This window comes from Camellia sinensis, chromosome 11 (genome assembly GCF_055761805.1).
Source record: "Camellia sinensis isolate YWXY chromosome 11, ASM5576180v1, whole genome shotgun sequence".
In the NCBI taxonomy this organism is placed as follows: Eukaryota; Viridiplantae; Streptophyta; class Magnoliopsida; order Ericales; family Theaceae; genus Camellia; species Camellia sinensis.
This window is the reverse complement of record NC_138971.1, coordinates 139,471,059-139,498,077: the sequence shown is the minus strand read 5'-3', so window position 1 is coordinate 139,498,077 and position 27,019 is coordinate 139,471,059. Positions and strand designations below refer to the sequence as shown.

Sequence of the window (27,019 nt, the reverse complement as noted above, 5' to 3'; positions counted from 1 at the left end):
GCAATTTGCAAGTTGAAGTTAAGCCGAGATTATTCCTTAATTCGCTTGTTGAAATTTGTAGCAATTTACAAGTTGGAATTAAGCTGATTCCTTATCTTCACTTGTTGAAATTTGTAGCAATTTACAAGTTGAAGTTAAGCCGAGATTATTCCTTAATTCGCTTGTTGAAATTTGTAGCAATTTACAAGTTGGAATTAAGCTGATTCCTTATCTTCACTTGTTGAAATTTGTAGCAATTTACAAGTTGAAGTTAAGCCGAGATTATTCCTTAATTCACTTGTTGAAATTTGTAACAATTTACAAGTTAGAATTAAGCTGATTCCTTATCTTCACTTGTTGAAATTTGTAGCGATTTACAAGTTGAAGATACGCCGAGGTTATTGCTTAAGTTCTCATAGTAATGTGTGGGTTGCTTAAACCCTAGGGAAGATGCTTAACACTTGTTGAAATTTGTAGCAATTCACAAGTCTATGTTAAGCCGACATATGATCACCCGCTGAGGTATACAGAAATTTACAGGTTGATATAAAGGCTAAGTATATTGTTTACTACTTGTTGAAAATTTGTAACAATTTACAAGTAAGATAGATCAAGATCACTGTTTGATACTTATTTGAGAAGAAACTTGCAAAATTTACATTCAGAAATATATGGTTTATACTTGTTGAAATTCATGAAAAGTTTGCAGGTCGGTATCTTGCCGAAGTTTAAGTTTTATAGTTATACCCGAGGTATGTCACCCCGAGAAGATTGCACAAAGGAAGCAACATAAAGAAGCATGCAAAAAATTTTTCCCAGTACAAGACTACGCAGAAGCAGTCAAACAGAACATCACAAGATTAAAACATTCAAAAGAACAGTTGCAATTATATATTAAAAAAGCCACGTCGGCCATAAGAAGGAGTTTCGCATTGTCCAAAAATTAAAAAAAGTACAAAAGAAGAAGGAAAAAATACAAAAGACAATTTTCTCAAGATTCTTCGCTGTTAGCCACTGCAGGGACTGGGACCTCGGACGATTCTGGTGGAACCTCGTCGGCCACTTTTTCCGCTTGTATCTCGGCATCAATCTCTGCTAATGATTCCTCAACACTTCTTTCTATCAAGAGAAGATTGGACGATAGCTGCCCAGTAGCAGTTTCCCTAGTTGCCTCCTTGGCCTCATCACCCTCCTCATCCAAGGTTAAGTCCATAACCTGCTCAGTAGGAGGAGGGGACTTGGCTACGACGGCATCCTTGGGTTTTCTCACCAAGGCTTCTTCATTGGTTTCCTTATCTTCATTCTCGGCGTCAGCATCAGATTTTGATTCACCTTCAGGTGGAGGTGGAGGAAATGGCAAAGGGATGGCATCAGCATTCCGAAGGGCGCGAGTCAACAGGGAGATCAAGCTTCTTTATCAGGGACATCCAACCTAGGGAAAATCCCCTGTTGCATGCCTGCCTGACTTGAAGCTTATAATCTTCTGCGACGTTGGCCATACCTTGGGCGTAGGCCTTTTCATCGGCCTCTTTGACTTCGGCCTCTTTCGTGACCAGAGCTTGCTGGAGTTCTTTCTTCGCTTGGGCCTTCTGAGCCTCGGCCTCTCTTTTCTCGGCCTCAGCAACTTTTCTAACGGCCTCAGCAGATTCGGCCTTCTCAAGAGCTAAAGTTTGAACTTTAGTTGCAGCCTCGGCTTGATCCTCCAGTTTTTTCATTTTTGCTTCAAGGGACTTTATCTCTCTCTTCATGGAAGATGCTTCCATTTTCATATCAACCAACCTTTGACGATTTTCAAAAGATTGCATTGAAAATGAATGGGCATGCTGAATGGCCTGCAGAAAAACAGAAATGTGAGACAGTACTTTCAGTAAAGAACGGAAGAAAAAATCACAAGTACAAACAGAAATACTTACTTGAACGGAGTGTTGGAGCATGAGAGCGTAATTCTCATACTCACTAAGCTTAGCATTTCGTTCCAAGTCATTCGGAAGGAGAAGAGCAGTGCTGAGGGCGACACCAACGTTAATGTCGTCAGCACTTTCACTAGCCATAATGGGCCTATCCTCCAGGGATAGATTAGGGGCCTAGGGGACATCGGGCTTCTTTGAAGCCGAGGTCGTCGCAGACGATGACCTTGGCCTCTTTGATTGAGTAGACCCTGAGGGTTGATTTTTTGCTTTCTGCCAGCTTTGAAATAGGCACAGCATCCTCAGCTTCGGCATCTGTAGCCTTGGCTTTAGGCTGGGCCTTTTTAACTTTTTTTGGTTTGGGTGGGAGCATTGATTGCGTTGGTATGGCTTCGGCGTCAGTTGGAAGATCGGCGAGAAGGTCCTGAACGACAGGCCTTGGACGAACCATCTCGGCAGTCTTTACAAGCCTTCGTCGACGTTTACGTTCAGGAATTGGTATTAAGTAGGGGGCCGAAGTTGATGGAAGATCGGCTGGGTCAGATGTGGACTCTTGATCTGTTCGGGATGTAGAAGCAGTTAAGGTTGTGGCTGTGGGTGGAGAAAGACTCTTCTTCCTTTTTCTTGGGACGTCGGGTAAAGTGGATTTGTATGTAGGGATGAAGTTTAGTAACAGTGGGGCTTTTCGTTTATGGATTGGAAGGTTAAGGAGTGTTTTTAGATCTGTTCCTGGGAAGAAGGATTGACGAAAATTTTTCGGTGGCTGACGAAGATCTGCAGGACAAAGAACACAGACGTCAGAAACAAAAAAAAATCTTAAAGACTTAAATAAAAACAACTAAGTGTTGACTCAGGGCTCTTACTCTTGCCCTCTGTAATTGTTCGAGGAAGAGGGTAGAGGTGGACATCTTCATCTGGGCCAAATTCCCAATTTCCAGAAGCAATGAGAAAATCATCTCCAGCCCCCTTGTTGGAGTCTGGGAGGTCGGCTACGATTTTGTACGGAGTAGATCTCGGTTTAAGGTAATAAACGAAACCCCTATCCTTCAGATCAAGAGGGCACATGGTATAGCAGTATTGAAGGTCGGCCAGGGTAATTCTAAGGTTCTCTTGCCTAGCTAAAGCAATAATACCGTTAATTACCCTATAGGAATTGATAGTAAGTTGCATGGGGTTCAGCCTATAGAAGTAAAGAACTTCGCGAAACAGGGGATCAAGTGGAAGCCGAAGTCCACATTCGGTGAAAGCTACTATAGGGAAGGGCATCGTATGGTCTGTGGGGATGATGGTATCACTGTCCCCAGCTAGTTTAAGATGAACATCGACTGGGATAGAGAATTCCTGCCTAAAGTATTCAAGTTTTGTTGGGGTATTTACCCTATGCCTCCACATACCCATTATGTCAATTTAAAATATGTTTCAGAAGATGGGCGTTTTTAGGAAGGGTTACAAGAACCTCGGTAAAAATCTAAGAAATGGCTGATAAGGCTTATTTCAGTTTTCCCTAAATTTGAAGGTTCTACGCACAAATCCCAAACCTAAGAACTCTAAAGACCAAGATTGAAGGCACAGATCTGGGGCAGATACAAAAAAGAGAAAACAAAGACGAAGTTTCAGATTCCAGAACAGAGGTATAGCTCTCAGAAGCAATAAAGATACAGAAAAAAAAACCAAGAACAGTGGCAAAGAGAATGGTGAAAAAGTATAGAAGTTCAAGGAATAGCCACAAATTCAAGATACAAATAAACCTAAGGCTTCGAACAAGATCAGTAATGGCAACAGGCAGACAAAAGCACATAAAGAGAAAAGAAGAATTAAAGGAAAGGGTCTTACCAGGACAAATGAAGCCGAGGTAATGTTAGCCGAACCCAGAAACTGGTTGCAACAGCAAAGAAGGCTTCGCAAGAATGAGGGATTAAGAGCAGTTCGAGAAGAGAGATCGAAGCAATGGCGGATTCGAAGAAGAAAGAGCTTTCAGAGAGAAAAAGAGCAAGAAGACAGAATGAAAAAGTGAAGGAAAAGTAGAGGCAAAAAAGAGTTTTGTCAAAAATTTGAAACGGCGGCAAAATTAGGGCAATTATTACGCCTAGAGCAACGCAGGCGTCAGACGGCGCAGACAAATGGCAGACAGCTTTCAGGCGCGTCACAGACACGCTCCAATGAAAACAAAACACGTGAAAAGGAACGGTTAGAAATGCATGACAGCTCATGCGCGTGGAAAAGTACGATCGAAACCTTGTTCTCCGAAGAGAACACGTCGGCTGGAAGAGGATTATCTCGGCTAATCAGTTTTTGAACCATTACTCAGAAAAGAAGTGGCAAAATATCGGAATAGGTTCTATCACCTCAGAATGCCGAGGTAATAGAACCTAGGGGGCAGTTGTGGGGATGTATTTTCTGAATACCAACACGTGGCATGGTGACGCCGACGTGTCAGCCGAGGTGCCACGTGTCCTGGTAGTTAAGCCGAGATGATCTCGGAGTTGCCGAGGTTATCCACGAAGATATCGGAATCCGAGATAAACAGATAAGGGACAAGAGTCCTAAGGCAAAGAGGGGACTTAACCAAGATAAGGATAAAGCTCTTAGGGAGTTTTATCTTTATCTCTTATAGAGTCCAGAGTAAGCAGTAAATTGGAGTTCATAGAAGTCATACTTCTAGTGGGACTTGGATTGAGTATATTATAAAAGAGAGGCACCCCCGTGGGTCAAAGGTATGCAATTTATGTTTTGAGTATTCAGTTTAGCACTTGATTATCTTTGAGAGATATACTGACTTGATCGTCGGAGTGCCCCCAGGTAGAAGAACCACCGCCGGAGCTTTTTCTTTCTGTTACAGGTTGCTAAAGCCATCTATTCTGCCTGTGCTCTCCAGCTGATCACTAAACGGGCAGTGTGGTTAGATTTTCACCCACACACCATGTATCTATCATATACAATAAAAAAGAAGGGGCTTCTCATACTTGGAAAAACTACAATTTTCTCAGCAGATTGGCATAATTAGTTTCTGAGTAAAATAAAAGATAAGAAACGAAAAGAAAATTCTCACCAATAGATAATCATTGTTATAACAACATGTGATGGCAAGGCTGTGGTGGTGGAAAAGCGCACATTTTCCTGCCACAGACAGCCTATGCCTGGTTCAACTGTTGTATCCTGGGCGGCTAGAAAACTCAGCTATCAACATTGCAATTTTCTATCGTCAACAAGTGCTCATAGAATCAACAGCCACCCAGGAAAAAATGGTGTCAAATTGACACAGCTTTTATTCTCAGAGAATCCAAGGATTGGTTTGTTTTTGGAGAAAAAATTTCAAAATCACTTTTTTCTACTCCACATCAATCAATCACTTTTTCTCTCTCTTCTCTCTCTCTCTCTTTCTCAATCACTTTTTCTCTCACGTCCATCTATTCAACTACAAAAAAATAAAAATAAATAAATCATCCCAAATTCCAAAACTATTTTCAAAATATATAACTAAACAAATTTTTAAAATTTCTAAACTCTCTCCAGAAAATTGTTTTTGAAATAATATCTCAAAACACAAACCAAAAAAGGCCCAAATTTGTGCTTTGCACATATCTGCATCAATTTTAGCCAAGCAAGTCCCTGAACAAGTTGGGATTCTGACTTAATGGGTCACACCCATTTGCCTCACCAGAGCATCCTTATCCAGTGAATCTTTAGGATTCGGACCCACCCTTAATTGTGTTGGGTGCATTACTGAAGATCGTCCGTGGGAAGTTGTGTTAGTTGCATTCAACAACCCAGATATGATATTAATATCATCTGTATTACTCAAAAGAGGATTTGCAATGGTACTACTCTGCCCACTTGCAGGCATCACATCAGGCGCTGTAGTTGAACCTGTTGAAAAAATGGTTTTATATAGGTATTTTTTTTAACCCATTTTGGGTGGACCCCAAACGTCTTTAGGGGTGGGTCCGAAGAGGTGAAGTGGTGAAGACGGAACGTCAAAACCATTTTTGAGTGAATGGGAAGTTGACGTCGTTTTCGGGTTTAACATTAATTTTTTAGATAAAATTCTTTTGAATTTTTTCAATAAAAATTATTGTGAGAATTTAATTTAATTCTAAATTCAAATTTTGAGTTCCTAAGTGGTTTCTTAAAATGTGTAATTTTAGAATTTAATTTAATTCTAAATTTAAATTTTAGGTTCCTTAAATGTTTCCTAAAGTTTGTACCTCTTTATTTATTTATTTAAACTATTTCATTAGTTATATATTTTTATATATATATTTGAAATAGATTAAATAAGTAAAGGTGCAACAGGTTTGTTCAACGTTCACTTTTGATTGGTTGAAATGTTGTGCTCTTGCACCAACGGACAAATTTTTGAATCAACAGTTGCATCTGTTTTGGGACCTGTTCGGTGCATGGTTTTTTCCCTATATATACAGCCATATATCCAGCATGGTAAAGTCCCGGAAGATTGAGTCTTGCTAATCCGTATTTTCCATTCGAAAAAAACCTGTTTGGTTTTTTGTCACTTTGCTGTCCAAATTTTTCTTTTTACATTATTTATTCATTCTAGTTTTAGAATAAAAATTTCAGAGAGTTAGAACACAGGTTTGGTTCGCCGAACAAATTTATTTGAAGTGCTTCTATAAATTTGTGAAGATCATTGTATCCTGGAAGATAGACGCCACTCATCCGTAAGTACCATAGCGGGACGAATCTGTCTTAAGGACATAGTGTCACACACTCGACTTGGTCTTAATTTTATTTGGGTTCAATAAATAAATCTGGTATGTTATTTATTTGTTTTGTTTGAATTTATTTCAGTTTATTTTATTTACACAGAAGATTGTTCCAACAATCTTAAGACAGATTCGAATTATTCTGTTTACAGAATTTTTCGTTTGTTTTCCTTTTTCCATTCTTTGTAAATAATTTCGGAAAAAAAAAATTATTTTCTGTGAATTTACAAAATAATATTCTGGTTGGAAAAACAAATAGTGGTTATAAGCTATTTGACAGATAGTAGTAATATACTGTCTCTTTTCTTTGACAACAACTAGTAGTACGATACTGGTGTCATTAACAATTCAGAATATATTTTTGTGAAATTTTTTCAGAAATTAATTTTGGGTTTTAGAAATTATTTTCTGAGTTTTCATTAATTAAAATTCTGTTTCAGTATTTTAATTATTGAAGTGTTACTGAAATTAATTTTCTTGTGTGGAATTAATTTGGTTAAATAAAATTTTATTTTATTTCCAAATTAATTGAAAAATAAAAGTTATAGTTATTATTTCTTTTATTTTTATAGAATTTAATTTCTTGTGTGGAATTATTTTGGTTAAATAAAATTTTATTTTATTTCCAAATTAATTGATAAATAAAAGTTATAGTTTTTATTTCTTTTATTTTACAGAATTTAATTTTCTGTGTGGAATTAATTTGTTTAAATAAAATTTTATTTTATTTTCAAATTAATTGGAAAATAAAAGTTACATTCTTGTTTCTTTTATTTTTACGGAATTTAATTCTGTGGATTTGGTTTAATTTTCTGTGTAGTGTAAATTCTAATTCTAATTTTGTTTTATATATTAGAATTGATGGCTACTGAAACGAATGCCCAAACAAGTACTACTGTGGTGGCTGCAATGACGCCAACCCCCTCTCCTGTTGTAACAGTACCGGTAAATCACGGTAAAAAGCCAGAGAAGTTCTTAGGAACTGACTTTAAAAGATGGCAACAGAAAATGTTGTTCTATCTTACAACTCTGAACCTGGCTCGTTTCCTCCGTGAAGATGCTCCTATCCTGAAAGAGGATGAAACCGACCGGCAAGTGGTTGCTGCGGTTGATGCTTGGAAACATGCCAATTTCCTTTGCCGGAATTACGTCTTGAACGGACTTGACAACACATTATACAACGTCTACAGTCCAATCAAGACTGCAAAGGAACTTTGGGAATCGTTGGAGAAAAAGTACAAAACGGAAGATGCCGGCTCAAAGAAATTTGTGGTTGGCAGATTCTTAGATTTTGTAATGGTTGATTCCAAAACTGTGATCAGCCAAGCTCAAGATTTCCAACTCATTCTGCATGACATTCACGCAGAAGGTATGTCTCTTAGTGAATCCTTTCAAGTTGCAGCCTTAATTGAAAAATTACCAAAAGGCTGGAAGGAATTCAAGAACTACCTCAAACATAAGCGCAAAGAAATTTCTATGGACGAGTTGATTGTGCGTTTGAGGATTGAGGAGGACAACCGCAATTCTGAAAAGCGGGGCTGGTAAGCTTCCTATGGAGTCTAAGGCAAATGTGGTGGAACATGCTTCAAAAACCAAGAAACGAAAGTCTTCTGGAGAAAGTTCATCACAAGGCTCTAAAGGGGGGGGATAATAAAAAGTACAAGTTTAATGGCAAATGTTACATCTGTGACAAAGAGGGACATCGGGCCAAAGATTGCCGTAGCAAAGGCAAAAACAAAAGAAGAACAAGCAAGAAGCCTGCTCAAGCCCACATGACTGAAGTGGACAATATTTCCAATGGTGTCGATGACATCAATCTTTCTGCAGTCGTTTCCGAGGCAAATCTTGTCGGAAATCCTAAAGAATGGTGGGTGGACACTGGTGCTACTCGCCATATCTGTGCCGACAAAAAGATGTTCACATCTTATTCTTCAGTGGATAATGGTGAACAACTTTTTATGGGCAACTCCTCAACTTCCAAAGTTGAAGGACAAGGAAAGATTGTACTCAAGATGACATCTGGAAAGGAACTCACTCTCAACAATGTGCTGCATGTACCGGACATTCGCAAGAATCTTGTTTCCGGATCTTTGTTGAGTAAGAATGGGTTTAGGCTAGTATTTGAGAGTGATAAATTTGTACTTACTAAGAATGGGATGTATGTAGGAAAAGGTTACATGTCTGATGGCCTTTTCAAGTTAAATGTAATGACCGTTGTACCCTCAGTTATTAATAATACTACATCTTCTTCTTACTTGCTTGAGTCTTCAAATTTATGGCATGGTAGACTAGGACATGTTAATTATGGATCTTTGCGTAGATTAATTAATATGGAATGTTTACCTAAATTTAACATTGATTCAAATCATAAATGTGAAATTTGCGTTGAGGCAAAATTATCTAAAACTCCTTTTCATTCAATTGAAAGAAGTACGGAACCACTTGAATTAATTCATAGTGACATTTGTGATTTTAAATCAATTCAAACTAGAGGTGGAAAAAAGTATTTTATTACTTTTATAGATGACTATACTAGATGTAGTTATGTTTATTTAATTCGAACCAAGGATGAAGCTTTGGAAACTTTCATTCAATATAAGAATGAAGTTGAAAATCAACTTGGTAAGAAAATCAAGAAACTTAGAAGTGATAGAGGTGGTGAATATGAATCACCTTTTAGTGAGTTTTGTAAAGAACATGGGATAATTCATCAAACCACCGCTCCTTACTCACCTCAGCAAAATGGAATTGCTGAAAGGAAAAATAGGACTTTAAAAGAAATGATGAATGCCATGTTAATAAGTTCTGGATTACCTCAGAACTTGTGGGGGGGAGCAATACTTTCTGCTAATTATATACTTAATAAAGTACCCCGAAAGAAAGTGAATCAAACACCTTACGAATTGTGGCATGGAAGAGTACTATCCTACAAATACTTAAAAGTATGGGGGTGTTTGGCTAAAGTGGCTATTCCTAGTCCTAAAAAGATTAAGATAGGTCCTAAGACCATTGATTGCATTTTCATTGGTTATGCCAAGAATAGTAGTGCATATCGGTTTTTGATTCATAAATCAGAACATTCCGAAATGCATGTAAATACTATTATTGAATCTCGGAATGCATCGTTCTTTGAACATGTATTTCCGAATAAGATTGGACAAGAGACTAGTAATAAGAAAAGATCTTTTGATGCTATTACTAGTAATGATCAAGAACAAGAGTTAGATCAAAATGAAGAAGAGGAACCTAGGCGTAGTAAACGTGCTACAACCTCAAAATCTTTTGGTCCAGATTTTCTAACATATATGGTAGAAAATGAGCCTTTAACTTTTAAAGAGGCTATGTCCAGTCCTGAAGCTCCTTTATGGAAAGATGCTGTCAACAGTGAAGTTGAATCCATCTTGCAAAATCACACTTGGGAATTAGTGGATTTGCCACCAGGTTGTAAACCTCTTGGGTACAAGTGGATTTTCAAAAGAAAATTGAAAGCGGATGGATCAATAGATAAATACAAGGCAAGACTTGTAGTCAAAGGTTTTAGACAGAAAGAAGGTCTAGATTACTTTGACACATACTCACCGGTTACTAGAATCACATCCATTAGAATGCTAATTGCCATTGCATCTCTATACAATCTAGAAATTCATCAAATGGATGTTAAAACCGCTTTCTTAAATGGTGAGTTAAATGAAGAAATTTACATGGAACAACCAGAAGGGTTTTCTGTTCCAGGGAAAGAAAAGAAAGTGTGTAAATTGGTTAAATCATTATATGGTTTAAAACAAGCGCCAAAGCAATGGCATGAGAAATTTGACAAGGCAATGATGTCAAATGGATTTAAAATTAATGAGTGTGACATATGTGTTTATATTAAAAATACAGATAAAGGTTATGTCATTGTATGTCTTTATGTAGATGATATGCTCATCATTGGTAGTAATAATGACATGATTAAAACTACCAAGAAAATGTTGAATAAACATTTTGACATGAAGGACATGGGCATTGCTGATGTAATACTTGGATATGCTTTGTCACAATCTCATTACGTTGAGAAAATACTTGACAAATTCGGCAAAGATGATGATCATCTTGCTAGAACTCCTGTAGATGTTAATTTGTATCTTTCTAAAAATGTACAGGAAAGTATTTCTCAATTAGAGTATGCCCAAATTATTGAAAGCTTAATGTACTTGATGAACTGCACCCGCCCAGATATAGCTTATGCAGTAAGTAAATTAAGTAGATATACGAGTAATCCGGGAGTAGAACACTGGAAAGCAATTATAAGGGTTCTAAGATATCTCCGATTTACTCGTAACATTGGGCTGAATTATACTAGATATCCAGCAGTACTTGAAGGATACTGTGATGCAAATTGGATATCGGATACTAGAGACTCGAAGTCCACCAGTGGGTATGTCTTTACTCTTGGTGGGGCGGCTGTATCTTGGAAATCTTCCAAACAGAATTGTATTGCTAGGTCTACTATGGAATCTGAATTCATAGCTTTAGACAAAGCAGGGGAAGAGGCAGAATGGCTTCGTCACTTCCTTGAAGATATTCCAATTTGGCCAAAACCGGTGCCTGCTATATGCATACATTGTGATAGTCAATCAGCAATTGGTAGAGCACAGAGTCATATGTATAACGGTAAGTCACGACACATTCGTCGTCGACATAACACCGTAAGACAACTACTCTCTAATGGAATTATTTCCATAGAATATGTTAAGTCTAAAGACAACATAGCGGATCCACTAACCAAAGGGTTAGCAAGAGAGTTAGTTGAGAATTCATCGAGGGGAATGGGACTAAAGCCTATTTAATAAGAGTTACCACAACGGCAACCCAACCTAGTTGACTGGAGATCCCAAGATCTAGGTTCAAAGGGACAACCGAGTTGTGATTGACTCAGAAGGATCACTGTGGAGTCCAACTCCTACCCATTTCTATGATGAAATAAGTGATGTCTGCAGCGATTTAGGTTAAGTAATACTTTTAATGATTCTTATATCTAGGTAAACCTAGTGGAGTATGGCAGGATACTTTTCATAAGAATCACCTATGTGAGTGTGAACTGGGCCGGTTCTATAAGATTTGTGAAAGGCTACAAGTCTTTAGAGCACTCATGAAAGACCAGGTTGTTCAGGGCCAAAATGAACACAATAGTGAGAACTAAACTGTGTCTGGGAATATACTGTGTGAGTTCTATTGTTTTGGTTTACACAAACGGCTGAACAGTTCAAGACATCATGTTCACTGGTTAGCTAGTAAATCCGATAGTATCTCACAAGGGAAGGTTCAAAGCCAAAAGCTACCTATCCTTTGCAGAATATTACCAATTTCTGTACTCTCTGTAATAGATCATGTTGTTGCATTTTCTCTCCATCAAATTCCATTCATGTGGGGGATTGTTGGAAAAATGGTTTTATATAGGTATTTTTTTTAACCCATTTTGGGTGGACCCCAAACGTCTTTAGGGGTGGGTCCGAAGAGGTGAAGTGGTGAAGACGGAACGTCAAAACCATTTTTGAGTGAATGGGAAGTTGACGTCGTTTTCGGGTTTAACATTAATTTTTTAGATAAAATTCTTTTGAATTTTTTCAATAAAAATTATTGTGGGAATTTAATTTAATTCTAAATTCAAATTTTGAGTTCCTAAGTGGTTTCTTAAAATGTATAATTTTAGAATTTAATTTAATTCTAAATTTAAATTTTAGGTTCCTTAAATGTTTCCTAAAGTTTGTACCTCTTTATTTATTTATTTATTTATTTAAACTATTTCATTAGTTATATATTTTTATATATATATTTGAAATAGATTAAATAAGTAAAGGTACAACAGGTTTGTTCAACGTTCACTTTTGATTGGTTGAAATGTTGTGCTCTTGCACCAACGGACAAATTTTTGAATCAACAGTTGCATCTGTTTTGGGACCTGTTCGGTGCATGGTTTTTTCCCTATATATACAGCCATATATCCAGCATGGTAAAGTCCCGGAAGATTGAGTCTTGCTAATCCGTATTTTCCATCCGAAAAAAACCTGTTTGGTTTTTTGTCACTTTGTTGTCCAAATTTTTCTTTTTACATTATTTCTTCATTCTAGTTTTAGAATAAAAATTTCAGAGAGTTAGAACACAGGTTTGGTTCGCCGAACAAATTTATTTGAAGTGCTTCTATAAATTTGTGAAGATCATTGTATCCTGGGAGATAGACGCCACTCATCCGTAAGTACCATAGCGGGGCGAATCTGTCTTAAAGACAGAGTGTCACACACTCGACTTGGTCTTAATTTTATTTGGGTTCAATAAATAAATCTGGTATGTTATTTATTTGTTTTGTTTGAATTTATTTCAGTTTATTTTATTTACACAGAAGATTGTTTCAACAGAACCAACTAGTTTAGAGCCGAAGCATCTTGAGATGGATCAAGAAGCCCTTCCAATTGCTTAAAACGATCCACTTGGGGCAGCACTTGTGACTGGTGGTTCACGTCGAGCAAATCTGGAGGTGGCTGAATAGCAGTTTCAAAAGATGAAGTCACCCCCTTAGCCGTTTGGGATATGTCTCCTTTTGAAATCTAATGACCAGTAGAGGATGGTCTCTCCTCGGGTTTTGATGGACCCCCAAACAATGAAGCAGCAAGCTTCTGTTTTTCCAAATAAATCTGAACTTGGGACCTTCTTGAACCATACGATGTATCACATGGTTTGGAGTTTAGATTGCCTGTTCCATCAGGTTGTGTCACCCCATTCATGGGTCTCTGCAAACTGGAGCTTGGGGTAGACGGTGCGGGAGAGGAGTAAGTTGGCCTACCCCACTTCCTTTGAACCCCATCAAGTCTTAGCTTGAGTTCTGATGGACCCGTATCAGATACAGATGGCACTGCTGTAGTTTGGTGCATCTCCCTTGGATAAGAAGGCTCGGGTATCGGAACAAGTTCAGTTGAGGATGCTAGTGAAACTGGAGGAGCCCTTGATGGCATTGGCACCGTTGGTTTTGGAAGCTCATAGGCCTCGAACCTAAGAGAACGTGTTGAAGCTTCATGGTGATCTTGTTTTCTGAAGCTGCTGATATTTAAAATTCCGGAACGTTCATCCTTGGGAATATAGGACTGAGCCCCGTTTTCCAATGACTGTTGGACATAACTGTTGAGGAATGAAAGACTTTTGAGGGCTTACAAGTGTTAGTGTGGATCTATCAAAGAAATAATGCCAATATAGTGAAAGAAATTACGCAAGTGACCATAACAAAGAGGTCAGCCAAAATCCGATGCAGACAATCAAAACAACCATCCTTAAATATCATGACCAAAATATCCAGACGTGTGCATGCTTCTACATCCCTAATATAAACATAACCACTAATACATGCAGATGCAGAAGCACAACACGATACAAACATTGACATAGCAATTTTTAAAACTGAGAACCAAACAAAGAGATATAAAACAGGACAAAATAACTTAATGACTTCCAAGTAATTTGAGCACCAAGCAAAGAGATACATGAAACAAATAGAAAAATAGAACTGAGAACTCCCTAGAAAAGAATTTGATGCATCCCAGAGAGCAGTGCATACAAATAGATAACACGAACGGCTTCTAATAATTTTAAGAAAGGTATACAGGAAAAGCATAACTATATTTATCCATTTCAGCCAAGTATTAAAAAGCAAATTAACAAGATAAGAACCTTGACAATAAATGGGGAAAAAAAAAGAAGGCGACCTACTAAAGTAGATAAGATATAAAAGAAGACCTGGATGCCTTCACAACTTGCATCCAATGGCATTATACTTTCAACAACATGAGCATCTAAGCCGATGACTGCTTGAAGTTCATATGCACGTTGCTGCAAATCTGTCGAGTGGGATGCTGATAATTCTTCAATGAAGGATTGATACTGCAAAAAGGAAGAAAATCACCAATCTGCAGATGCATCTTTTAAGGGGCGAAGGGAAAAAATTATTTAAAAATATATATATATATATATATATATATATATTTGATGCCTTTGATTGTGACATGCGGAAAACATATTACTCGTCTATGATATATACACACATATAATTTGGTAATTATATATGCACACCAATAGTTAATAGAACTCTATCTTAACAACTAATACATCAAACAGTACACAGAGAAGCACAAGGCAGCATTAAATGTCAGAAAGTAACTAGCATGCAACACTAAGAACAAACATGAATCAGATGACCCAGATCAAATTGTATTGAAATATCAACTCTGAAATCACAAGTTTCCATTTCAAGGAGAGTTGAGAAAGAAAAAAGATTAGCACACCAAGCATTTTTTTTTTTAACAACAAATTGATAGTATAGTTGATTTATCCATTATAAACTTGAGAGTGTTAGCTGGTGATTTTGAAAGCACTATGATGTAGTGTTAAAACCTACCATCACCTACTCCACCTACTACACCTACCACCACCTACTTCCACCTACTACACACCTACCACTACCACCTACTACCACCTACTCCACTACATTTCCTGTATAAGGAGCCCCTCACCATTTTTGTAATAGATAACATACATCAATCAATAATACATCAATTTTAACATGGTATCAGAGCAAGGTTAAGCACTTAGTATTTTTCGCTTCACCGGCGGGCGGCAACCTCGCCTTGGCTGCCCGCCGGACCTCACCCTAATCCGCTAGAATTTTCTACACATACCTTGAAATTTCTTCGAGTCCACCACCACTGCCCCTCCTCTCACTGTTGTCCTCCCATACACCACCGTCTCGGTCGTCTTCATCTACCACCACTGTTGACCTTAACCCGTCGCTGCAGTCCCTTCACTCTGATCAACGGCTGGACACACACACACTGCCGGCACCATCGCAGCCACCTTCGGCATGGCCAACCTCATCGCCCGCCCCTTCGGCGGCTTCGCTTCCGACTACTCCGCCAGATTTTTCGGCATGAGAGGCCGCCTATGGACCCTCTGGATCCTCCAAACACTCGGCGGACTCTTCTGCTTCGGAACTAATTGGGTACCCATCCATATGCCTGATTGTGGGTCCAGACTTCTGCAGCTACCACATTACATTTTAGGTCAGTGAGGACTGCGAAAACCTCTGAAAGCAAGCCGGGTCGGTCTCTTCCAGTCAATTCAATGGTGGTGTGTTCCATGGCAGCTTGGACACCAACAGACCTTTTCAAAGACCGGAAGCTTCGTCCCCTTGGTCCCAGTGACTGCTGAATGCGTTCAGTGACAGTTCCTTCTTCAGAGAGCTGAACTTGGTACTTCTTACCAGTCCTCTCGTCGATGATGGTGAGCGAACCCTTCAGATTCGGAGGCGGTGCGATCACCGATTGAGAGGAGACACACGAGGCCTCGATAACTGGTACGAAGGCTTCGGATTCGACGGAAGCTGAAAGGTGGGCTGAGAGAACAGCCAAACGACCTCGCGCCACCATTGATGAGTCATTTTTGGCATGGTCGGAGCCGGTGGGAATTTTGGGTCTGGTTTGACACAGTTGATCTTTTTTCACAAGCTCCAAGTACTCCACTCAAATGGGTTTATCTTAGCTTGCTCAGATGCTATCTCAATGGAAAGTTTTCACTTTTTTGACTAAAGCCACCGCCTTACACACAACCAATTTTTTTTTTTATTCATTTTATCATCATCATCATGTACCCCACTCTCTCTCTCTCTCATTTTTTCACTTTCCAACCCACCAGCGCACATGCTTTCCTCCTTAATATATTATTATTATTATTATTATTATTAAACCCACAACAAAAACAAAAACAAAATATATATATATATATATACCGAACACCATTGCCGATTTTCACCAATTAGTGGGCCAAGAAACCACGTGAACCACTTTCTTTATTTCTCCCATCTTTTATTTTGATTTCAAATATATTCTTATTATTTCTTTCTTTATTTTCTGTCACATTATTTTTAATCTTTTTCAACTTCCATTCATACCATATAGCTTTGCACACCAAACCATATTTTATTCATCTCAGGGATCAACCCCGATCACAATTTTACACCCAACAAAAAACAAAAAAAAAAAAAAAAAAAAAAAACAAACAAACAAAAAAAAAAAAAAAAAAAAAAAAACAACAACAACAAACCAAAACACAACATCCAAAGATTTGTTTTCTTTTCTGCAGACGGCCACCCACCGACCTCACTTCTTTGCCTATTCCGCCGGTCTTTTCTTCTTGCCTCCGTCCTGGGCGGCCATTGCCAGTGTTGTCTCCGTGTTTCCCACGCCACCGAGCACGTTCACTCCCCCTTGCTCCTCCACTACAGCATATGGCGGACCTCCAAATCGGAACATAACGGTGGCCTTCCGCTTCAGCTCCTTATTTTCCGCCTTTAACACACTTATCTCTGCTCGCGCATCCTTATACATGCGCTGGAGCAGAGCCAGTTGGACGTTTAACTGCCGCACCTCATTTGTCCTACTCTGCAGCCGGTGCGACAAGTTTGTGACTGTAGTCATGGTTTCCCCACATGACTTCAAAGTATACTGATTGGCCTCAATATCTGTTTGCACTACCATTTTTTGCTCCACCGACCGCATAGGGAAGTTCAACGGCGCAAAACCAGAGGCGCTTGGTTCCGGTTCAAGGGCCACCGCACTAGTTATTTCTCTTGTGGACTCGTTCAGGTTTGGAAAGAGCGTGAGCAGACCACGGGAAGAGGAGGCCATGTTCTGGGTAGCTGGACGGGAAGAAGAGGCCATGTTTTTGGGTTGCTGAGTGTTTCAGCGAAGCAGCGATTTCCGACTGGTACTTTCAGAGAAGGATTGGTTACTGAGTATTTCAGCGAAGCAGCGATTTTCGACTAGTACTTTCAGAGAAGGATTGGTTACAGAGTATTTCAGAATGCAAATGTTCGGCGGTTTCAGACTGGTTTGCACAGCCTCCGCCTCAACCTTGGTTAAATAGCCAAGGCAGACACGCGCATCATGCGTCGCTCGGCGCTCGACGACAACATGGGCGCGCCTTTTGATGGCACGCCTTTTTATGGATTGGGCACGCCTTTTGATGGCACGCCTTTTGAAAGATTGGGCACACCTTTTGAGGGTGCGACTTTTTAGGGGTCCGACAAGACTCTGTAAACTGTCCCGACATTGATTCCGGTTAGCTCCTTCATGGGTCCGACAAGACTCTGTAAATTGTCCCGACATTGATTCCGGTTAGTTTCTACAAGGGTCCAGCAAAACTCCGTAAACTGTCACAACAACTGTCACAACATTGTCTGCTACAACGGTCCGACATGACCCCATAAACTTCTTCTACATCGGTCCAACACGCGCCAGTGTCTTCTACATCGGTCTGCCATAACCATACAGTCTTCTACAATGGTCTGACACGACCATACAGTGTCTCCTATCCATTTTTTATTTTTCAGATTATTTTCTTGTTTTGTTACTCTCTCCAAACTCAAGTTGGTTAGTTCCTATCCCCCTTGAGTTTGTGGGGGGCTGTTAAAACCTACCATCACCTACTCCACCTACTACACCTACCACCACCTACTTCCACCTACTACACACCTACCACTACCACCTACTACCACCTACTCCACTACATCTTCTATATAAGGAGCCCCTCACCATTTTTGTAATAGATAACATACATCAATCAATAATACATCAATTTTAACATGTAGGACGAGTAGGGATTACTTTCCTACAAGTAGTGAGCTAGGTTTAAGTATACTGACAGCAACAATGGACTTATAGGACTAGATTTGGTAGGATTTTGTGACTGTAGAAATATTTAAAAGAATAGGAGTTTAAGGGTTTGTAAAAGGATAGGGTTTTGGGAATGAAAACACAAGTGTTTAGTGGTAGTTGGATGGTTGTTCTAAGCACTGTGAACAGTGACGTGAACAGTAACCTTACTGGATAGAAGAAGAAGAGAAAAAGAAAGAGAAGTGCTTCACCCTCACAAGGGATAGGCCAATCACACAAACACAATCTCACATTTTCATAATTTTAACTCTGCTCTTGAATCATTAAGATTACACATATATTTATAGGCTAAAGACTTTCCTAATTCTATAAGAACTATTTCTCAAATTTAGAAACTAAAAAATATTTAGCAACTACTAATATTTTAGACTAACTTTGACTTCAAATTCTACTTCGATCATAGTAGGAAACTTTAATGACTTCTGATTCTTTTTCAATATCAAAATAGGAAACTTGGACTTTTGACCACTAAGATTATTTTAGACATAATAAAACTCATATATAATAATAACCCATTTAATAACTTGACCCAAAATAAAACCCAACCCATGGGTGACCCCTACAACCCATGGGTGACCCCTACAACCCATGTCCAACAATTATTGAAATTACCATTATACCCATAATTACTAAAACCTACTATAATGACATGAACACTCAAAATTATAATCCAAATCTTTAACTCTTGATGCCTTAAATGTGCTTCATGTGAAATTCTAGATTTGCTCTTTTTCTTCTTTCCATAATCTTCATCATTCTCCCCTCCATTCGAAAAAACTCAACCTCAAGTTTTATAATGTTGAAGTATAAGGATTATGGAATCTTGCACTTGCAACCATTCAACTTGATTGTTTGGAACGAACGATGAGAAAATCAAAAAGTTCAATGTTATCATCACTCCATTGACCACATCGAATTTGTCAGGAATAATAAACTCAATGTGAACTTCATTTTTCTTGTGAAAAGTAGAAAGTTCAGTTGCATTCTTATCATTCTCTTTGGCTTCCTTGGCTTTAAAACATTGATCATGATGATCTTTCATGCTTTCTTTAATAAGTAAATTAATTTTCGCCTTCCTTTCTTCAATATCCTCAATATTAGCAGCATGTTCATCTTGTTCTTTCATACATTCTTCAAAATCTTTAACACTATCACCCTCTTGCTCTTGGATATTAGTCTTCTCTTAAACAGTAGCCAATAACATCTCCATGGAAGTTTTCAATCCATTTAAAATTGTTTTGATAGTATGCACATCACTCTTTATTGTTGCAACATCTGCCTTAATTATCGCAAAATCCTCTTTTAACATCGCAACATCTTCCTTGGTAGCCTCATAATCTTTTGAGGAGGCTTCAAACTTGGAATTCAATTCAGCGTTTGTCACCATCGTACTCAATAAAACAACTTTGTCAAAAAAACCCAAAAAAGTGAAGACTAAAAGTAGGATCTTGAGGCTCTGATACCAAACTGATGTAGGACGAGTATGAATTACTTTCCTATAAGTGAGCCCGGTTTAAGTATACTAGCAGCAGCAACAACAATAGACTTATAAGGCTGGATTTGGTGGGATTTTGTGACTGCAGAAATATTTAAAAGAATAAGAGTTTAAGGGTTTGTAAAAGGGTAGGGTTTTGGGAATGAAAACACAAATGTTTAGGGGCAGTCGGATGGTTGTTCTAAGCACTATGAACAGTGACGTGAACAGTAACCTTGCTGGATAGAAGAAGAAGAAAAAGAAAAAGAGAGAAAGAAAAAGAAGTGTTTCACCCACACAAGGGATAGGCCAATCACACAAACGCAATCTCAAATTTTCATAATATTAACTCTGCTCTTGAATCATTGAGATTACACATATAGTTATAGGCTAAAGACTTTCCTAATTCTATAAAGACTATTTCTCAAATTTAGAAATTAAAAAATATTTAGCTACTACTAATACTCTAGACCAACTTTAACTTCAAATTCTACTTCAATCATAATAAAAAACTTTAATGACTTCTAATTCTACTTCAATATCAAAATAGAAAACTTGGACTTTTGACCACTAAGATTATTTTAGATATAATAAAACTCATATATAATAACCCATTTAATAACTTGACCCAAAATAAAACTCATGGGTCTACAACCCATGTCCAACAATTATTAGAATTACCATTATACCCATAATTACTAAAACCTACTATAATGACATGAAGACTCAAAATTATAATCCAAATCTTTAATTCTTGATGCCTTAAATGTGCTTCATGTGAAATTCCAGATTTACTCTTTTTCTTCTTTCCATGATCTTCATCACACTACCATAGATGCTACCTTATTGAGATTCTCAATTTCAACTCTTAAAAAATTCCTTCAAGATCAGTGCAAATGTGAACAACTTACACAAGAATTGTTATGGGGTCAAATACTAAGCAAGTTTGAAGCCCACAACATGCAATGAATACTTAAACAAAACCTCTTTGTGTTTTAAATTTGCTCTCAAATTTTCCCTCAAGCACCCCAAAATGTGCCAGTTCAGGACATATCAGAATGACACATGCTGCTACTTGAGGAGCCAAGTGTTGTCAGCTGCTCAATAGGTCCAAAATTGAAGGGTAAGCAATGAAAAGGCAACCACCAGACTAACCATAAGTTAAGTGGCAGGATATTGGTCGGCTAAAAAAAGTTCATGTAATAAGAATGTAGAAGATTTGGAGAAGTGGCAAGGCAAAAAAGATAACACAAGAAAAAAATATATTCAAATGGACTAACAGAGTGCGAAGAGAGAATGCACAACATTGTGTGGCGTGATTCGGGTTCAATGTTCTTCATGGACAAAGGATAGACCAATAAGGATGAGGATAAGGTAGAGTTGTAGAAAGGAAATTTTGGCTTATGATTTCTACCAACCACATCTAACAGCAAGTATCACCTGTGTTACATGGACTCGGCACTTTGGGGCGAAGTACCCATGTCGACATGACAGGGGTGCGAGTGTGGGATCTGTGTCGGATTCGCCTCTTCTCTCTCGGACACGGCTCTTTACAGACAACAAAAGAAATGAAAGAGGAGAGAGCAAGAGAGAACCTGGTCGCCTTTCGAAACGACGAAGACATCGATCATCGACTTCGATCCTTCCAGTCGTTGCTTCGACAGCTTCGACTTTTGCTCGATCCTCAATGCTCAATCTCCTTCTCCTTCTCTGTCTTCTCTCTCGTCTCTCAATCTCCTTCTCTGTCTTCTCTCTCGTTTCTTGATCTCTTCATTTCTCTTCTTCTCCTCTCATCTCTCGATCTTGATCTCTCTCTTCCTCTCCTTTCTCTTCTTCCGTCTGTCTGTCTGTCTGACTTCTCTCTACTCTTTATATTATATAATATATAATAAATATTACATACATTTATTTTATATTAGTATATAATATAAATTACATTAATAGAATAATATTATAAATATAAATAATGGATGAATAATATAATAATATATAATATTATTAATATTATATAATATTATTCATCCAAAAAAAATTATATAATATAATATATCATAAATAATATAATTTTTATGTCTAAAATAAAAATGACTTATTTTATTATATATAATATAATTTATTTGATATCTAAAATAATTTTTATTTGTTATTTATATAATATAACTCATCTTCATATAATAAATATAGTTTTTTTTCATATAATAAATATATATATTTTTTAAAAAAATTATTTAACGTATCCCCATACCCTCATCCAAATTTGGATACATATCCACATATCATCAATTTTTAATTTTTAAGTGTTCGACCCCTAGATACGCACCCGCATCCGATACCCGTACCCGAGTCCATGTAACATAGAGTATCACTACAAATTCTCAGCCACTTGATTATAGAAATTGATTTAACTAGCTCAGATAAGAGAAATGCAATCAAGTGCTAGAAAGACCTACCTCAGGCAGCACGTCCACTTTTCTCCCAACCGCGGTCTCAAATGCATATTTTCATAAGTGCTGTAACTGCATACGCCTTCAAGAAAACAACAAAAAAAACTCAATACAAGTAGAAGCTTCAAACGAAATGAATATAAGGCAATAAGAACATTAACTGAATCAAATAGCGAAACCCCCTTCGATAAACATATGCATGCATGCACACGTTAAGGAGATCAAACTAGGTAGTTTTCTCAAGAATTTTCAATCAATTACGCAATAAATCAACACAATTAAGTATCAAATGCTTATATCTTTCTCGTTTATTTATTTATTTATTTATTGTTGATAAACAAGCAAACTTTATTAGAAAGCATCAAAGCAATAAAAAGAATACAAAAAAAGCAACCCACCACAGGGCTAAACAGAACTAACTAATCAACCACCATAAGGCCAAGTATCAAATACCCATGTTTTCAATTACACAATAAATCAACCACCATGGCCCCAAAAGACTGGAAGAGAAAATGTTACATGTACCTTGACGGTGTCATCACTTGAATGCGCTTCTGCCACATTCAAGGTTCTAAATATCGGCCGGTACGTTCCGTACCGTCCGGTTCGTACCGGAAAATGATAAGGCCGAGTCGGATACTCACCGGTATACCGGCGAGACTGAATTTCACAGCCGTAGCGGCCGATTCCCGATACGTATCGGGCTGAATCCGATACGTAAGCGATTTGTTGTCCGATACATGCCGATACGGCTGAAAAACGACAGTGTCTTGTGTATGTATGAGTGTGGCTACTGAGCAAAGCAAAGCACGGCAATTACCTGCAAAAACAATTAAGAAAAGCAAAGCAATCACCTGGAGAAAAAGCAAAGCAAAGCACTTTGAGGAAAAGAAAAAACAAAGCAAAAGAACCTGCAAAAGAAAAAAAACATGGACCAAAGTACCTGCAAAAATAAAGTAAAAGGACCAAACCTCTGAAGAAAAACTCAGACTTACGGACTCACGGAATACATACACAGACTACGGACAATAATACATACACAGACTCACGGACGGACACCATAAATGTGTTACAAACCTTTGAAAAAAAACTCAATCGGACCAAACCCAACTCCTCAATCAAACCCAAATCTATCTCCCAGGAGCTTCGATCTTGTAAAGTGTTGCGGCTTGCAGGGAGAAGCATCGAATCGAACCCAAATCTATCACCGATTTGAAGCTTCTTCGTTGAAGGTTTGTCTCTCACTCATGCTCTGTTTGTTCTCTCACCATATGATGCTCTGTTTTTTTTTTTGTTTTGGGTCAAGAAAGAAAGTCATAGTTTTGGTTTATAAGTTGTGTTTGGTTCGGTTTGTTTATAATTATTATTTTTTTTTCTGTGGTTATTTTTTTAAATGCACATAATTTCTTGTATATATTATTGAGGTTGAATAGAATTCGGGAGCAATTTTTTACATAATTTTAAACGCACATAAGTTCAGAAGGTGAATAGAACTCATATTTTACAATTCAGGAGCAGGTTTGTTCTCCCATAATTTTATATATATATATATATATATTATCAGCATAGAATATAATGTTTTATATAGAATATAATTTTTTATATAGAAAAATATTTTTTATATATATTTTAAATGCACATATGCTCAATATATATATTTTTTATATATATTATTTAAAGAGATTTAATCTGTTAGATTTTTTATTTCAGGTTTTTTTTATTATTTTAGATTTTTTAATCTGTCAAATCTTTTTATTTCAGATTATTTTTATATCATATTATTTTTATAGAGGTTTAATCTATCAGATTTTTTTAAAGAGGTTTAATTATTAAGTAAAGATGTTTAATATTTTAGATTTTTTATTTTTATTTTAAATACATTATTATTACTAACTAAATTAGAATTACAATATTTGTTAATTGAAAATTGTTATTGTAGATAATTGAAAGTTATAATGGCGCACGGAGGTGGGGTTTGTCTATAATTTTTTTTTTCTGTGGTTATTTTTTTGAATGCACATAATTTTTTATATATATTATTGAGGTTCAATAGAATTCAGGGGCAATTTTTACATAATTTTAAATGCACATAAGTTCAGAAGGTGAATAGAACTCATAATTTTACAACTCAGGAGCAGGTTTGTTCTCCCATAATTTTATATATATATATATATATATTATCAGCATAGAATATAATTTTTTATATATAAAAATATATTTTATATATATTTTAAATGCACATATGCTCAATATATACATTTTTTATATATATTATTTAAAGAGATTTAATCTGTCAGATTTTTTATTTCAGATTTTTTTATTATTTTAGATTTTTTAATCTGTCAAATCTTTTTATTTCAGATTTTTTTTATATCAAATTATTTTTATAGAGGTTTAATCTGTTAGATTTTTTTAAAGAGGTTTAATTGTTAAGTAAAGATGTTTAATATTATAGATTTTTTAGTTTTATTTTAAATGCATTATTATTACTAACTAAATTCGAATTACAATATTTGTTAATTGAAAACTGTTATTGTAGATAATTGAAAGTTATAATGGCGCACGAAGGTGGTTCTAGTGGAAAACTTCCAAGTGATGATATTGGTTGGAAATTTGGAATTCCACTAGAAAATAATAGGCATAAAATTAGGTGCAAATTTTGTGGAAAAGAGCTAAATGGTGGTATAACTAGGTTGAAGCAACATTTGGCCCATATGAAAGGTCAAGTCGCACCTTGTGCTAATGTCAGTGGTGAAGTTCGAACACTAATGATGGATCATTTGAATAATTATAAGGGCAAAAAGCTTGACAAAAGGAAGATGAATGAGGAATTGACAGAACAAATTAGAGCCAGTCAGTGTGATGATGATGAAAATGATGAGGAGGACTTAGAAATGGTTATGGCCCGACAAAATAGGGCTAGTGATATTGAGGTTGCACCACCTCCTGGTTTTGCTCGGCGAAGTCATAGTGTTCGTGAGACTAGTACAGGTAGGAAATGGATTGATACATCCTCTCCAGAAGTTCAATTATTAGACATAGATGTGGATCTTCATAGGACCAAAGGCAACAAACAATCCAAACTCTCCTCTAGATTTTTGAAAGAAGCAAAGAAAAAATTAGGAAGAGCAGTTAGCCAGTTTGTATTGTTCACTCCAGTGCCTACTAATGTTGTTAATTCTAAATGGCTAGAACCAATGTTGGATACTGCAAGAGAGGTTGGAAGAGGAACAAAGCTACCTACTTCTTATGAAGTAAGCCTCTAACTTAAAGTTTGAAAAAACTCTATCTATGTTTAAAAATAAATAAATTATTAAGATGCTTGTTAATAGTTTTTGTTTGTTATTTATTATTAAACAGGTAACTGAAGTGTATTTACCAATGGAGTATAAAGCTTTACAAAATTGGATAAAATCTCATAAATCTAGTTAGGCTGAGAGAGGTGTTACAATTATGTGTGATGGATGGTCTGGGCCCACAAGAAAGCACATTGTTAATTTTCTTGTGTATAGCAATCGTGGAACAATTTTTCAAAAGTCTGTGGATGTAACTGATGTACCTAGTAGGACAGCTGATTATTACTTGGGCCTCATGGGCAAGGTAGTGGATGAAATTGGAGAAGAATATGTTGTGCAAATCGTAACTGATAACGAAGCTGCGATAAAGGTTGCTGGTTACAAACTCATGCAAAAAAGGGAGAATCTGTATTGGACAGGATGTGCAGCTCATTGTATTGATCTTATGTTAGAGGATATTGGGAAGAAAAAAAGTGTAGCAAAGGTGTTGGATTGTGCAAAAGTAATCACACGATTTATTTACAACTCCAATTGGGTCGTTGATTTCATGAAGAGATTCACAGGAGATAGAGAGTTGTTACGTCCTGTCATCACACGCTTTGCCACCAATTTCATTACTTTGGAAAGCATTGTTAAACATAAGACTGTTTTACAGGATATGTTTCATTCTCAAGAGTGGAAGCACAGCAAATGGTCCAAAAAGGATGATGCAAAAGAAGCGAAAAAAATTATACAAAGTAAAGATTTTTGGACCAAGGCAGCAGATGTATTAAAAGTTCAAGAACCACTTCTAAAGGTGCTTAGACTTGTAGATGGGGATGAAAAGCCCACAATGGGTTTTATATATGAAGCCATGGATAGAGCAAAGTTGGCCATCAAACAAAATTGTCGTTATTATGTAGATTATTGGAAGATTATTGATAATCGATGGGCTTTCCAACTACACACAGACTTGCATGCTGCTGGTAAGTAATTTTTAATTTATTTAAATTATAAATTATGTGTTCCTTGTCTCACTTTTATTATTATTTTATATTCGAACGTAGGTTATTTTTTAAATCCCATATTCCAGTATGGGGAGCACCTTTCTAATCATCGAGAAGTGATGAGTGGAGTTAGAAATGTGATTTCTAGACTTCTACCAGATTTAAACGAGCAAATACAGGCGATAAACCAAGTTAGTCATTATTTAATATTAGTTAAGTTGAGAACTTATTATTTGACTTGTGAATTGTGTTTGTAAAACTGCTTATTGCCTTTTGTTCATTACAGATTTCTTTATTTTCTAATAAAGAAGATTCTTTTGGTGCTGTGTTAGCACAAAGAGCAGTGAAAGCAACAAATCCTAGTAATTATTATATACTCAATGAACTATTAACTATTTTAATTATATATTACTGTTACATTGTCAACACTTCTATATCAAATTATAACATAATCACTAA

General features: G+C 36.9%; 1 long non-coding RNA gene across 3 annotated transcripts; it reads right to left on the bottom strand.

Annotated features, from left to right (window-relative positions):
• Positions 1 to 5,328: 5,328 nt before the first annotated feature.
• Positions 5,329 to 22,382, bottom strand: LOC145802907 (uncharacterized). Of its 3 annotated transcripts, XR_014344677.1 has the most exons (4): positions 22,285 to 22,381; positions 14,372 to 14,515; positions 13,006 to 13,759; positions 5,329 to 5,753 (listed from the first exon to the last, which is right to left on the bottom strand). It is a non-coding gene; the product is annotated as an uncharacterized LOC145802907 (long non-coding RNA). The 3 variants fall into 3 exon arrangements; XR_014344675.1 differs by having other exon boundaries at positions 13,006 to 14,515; positions 22,285 to 22,382; XR_014344676.1 differs by lacking the exon at positions 22,285 to 22,381 and adding an exon at positions 21,430 to 21,697 and having other exon boundaries at positions 13,006 to 14,515.
• Positions 22,383 to 27,019: the final 4,637 nt, after the last annotated feature.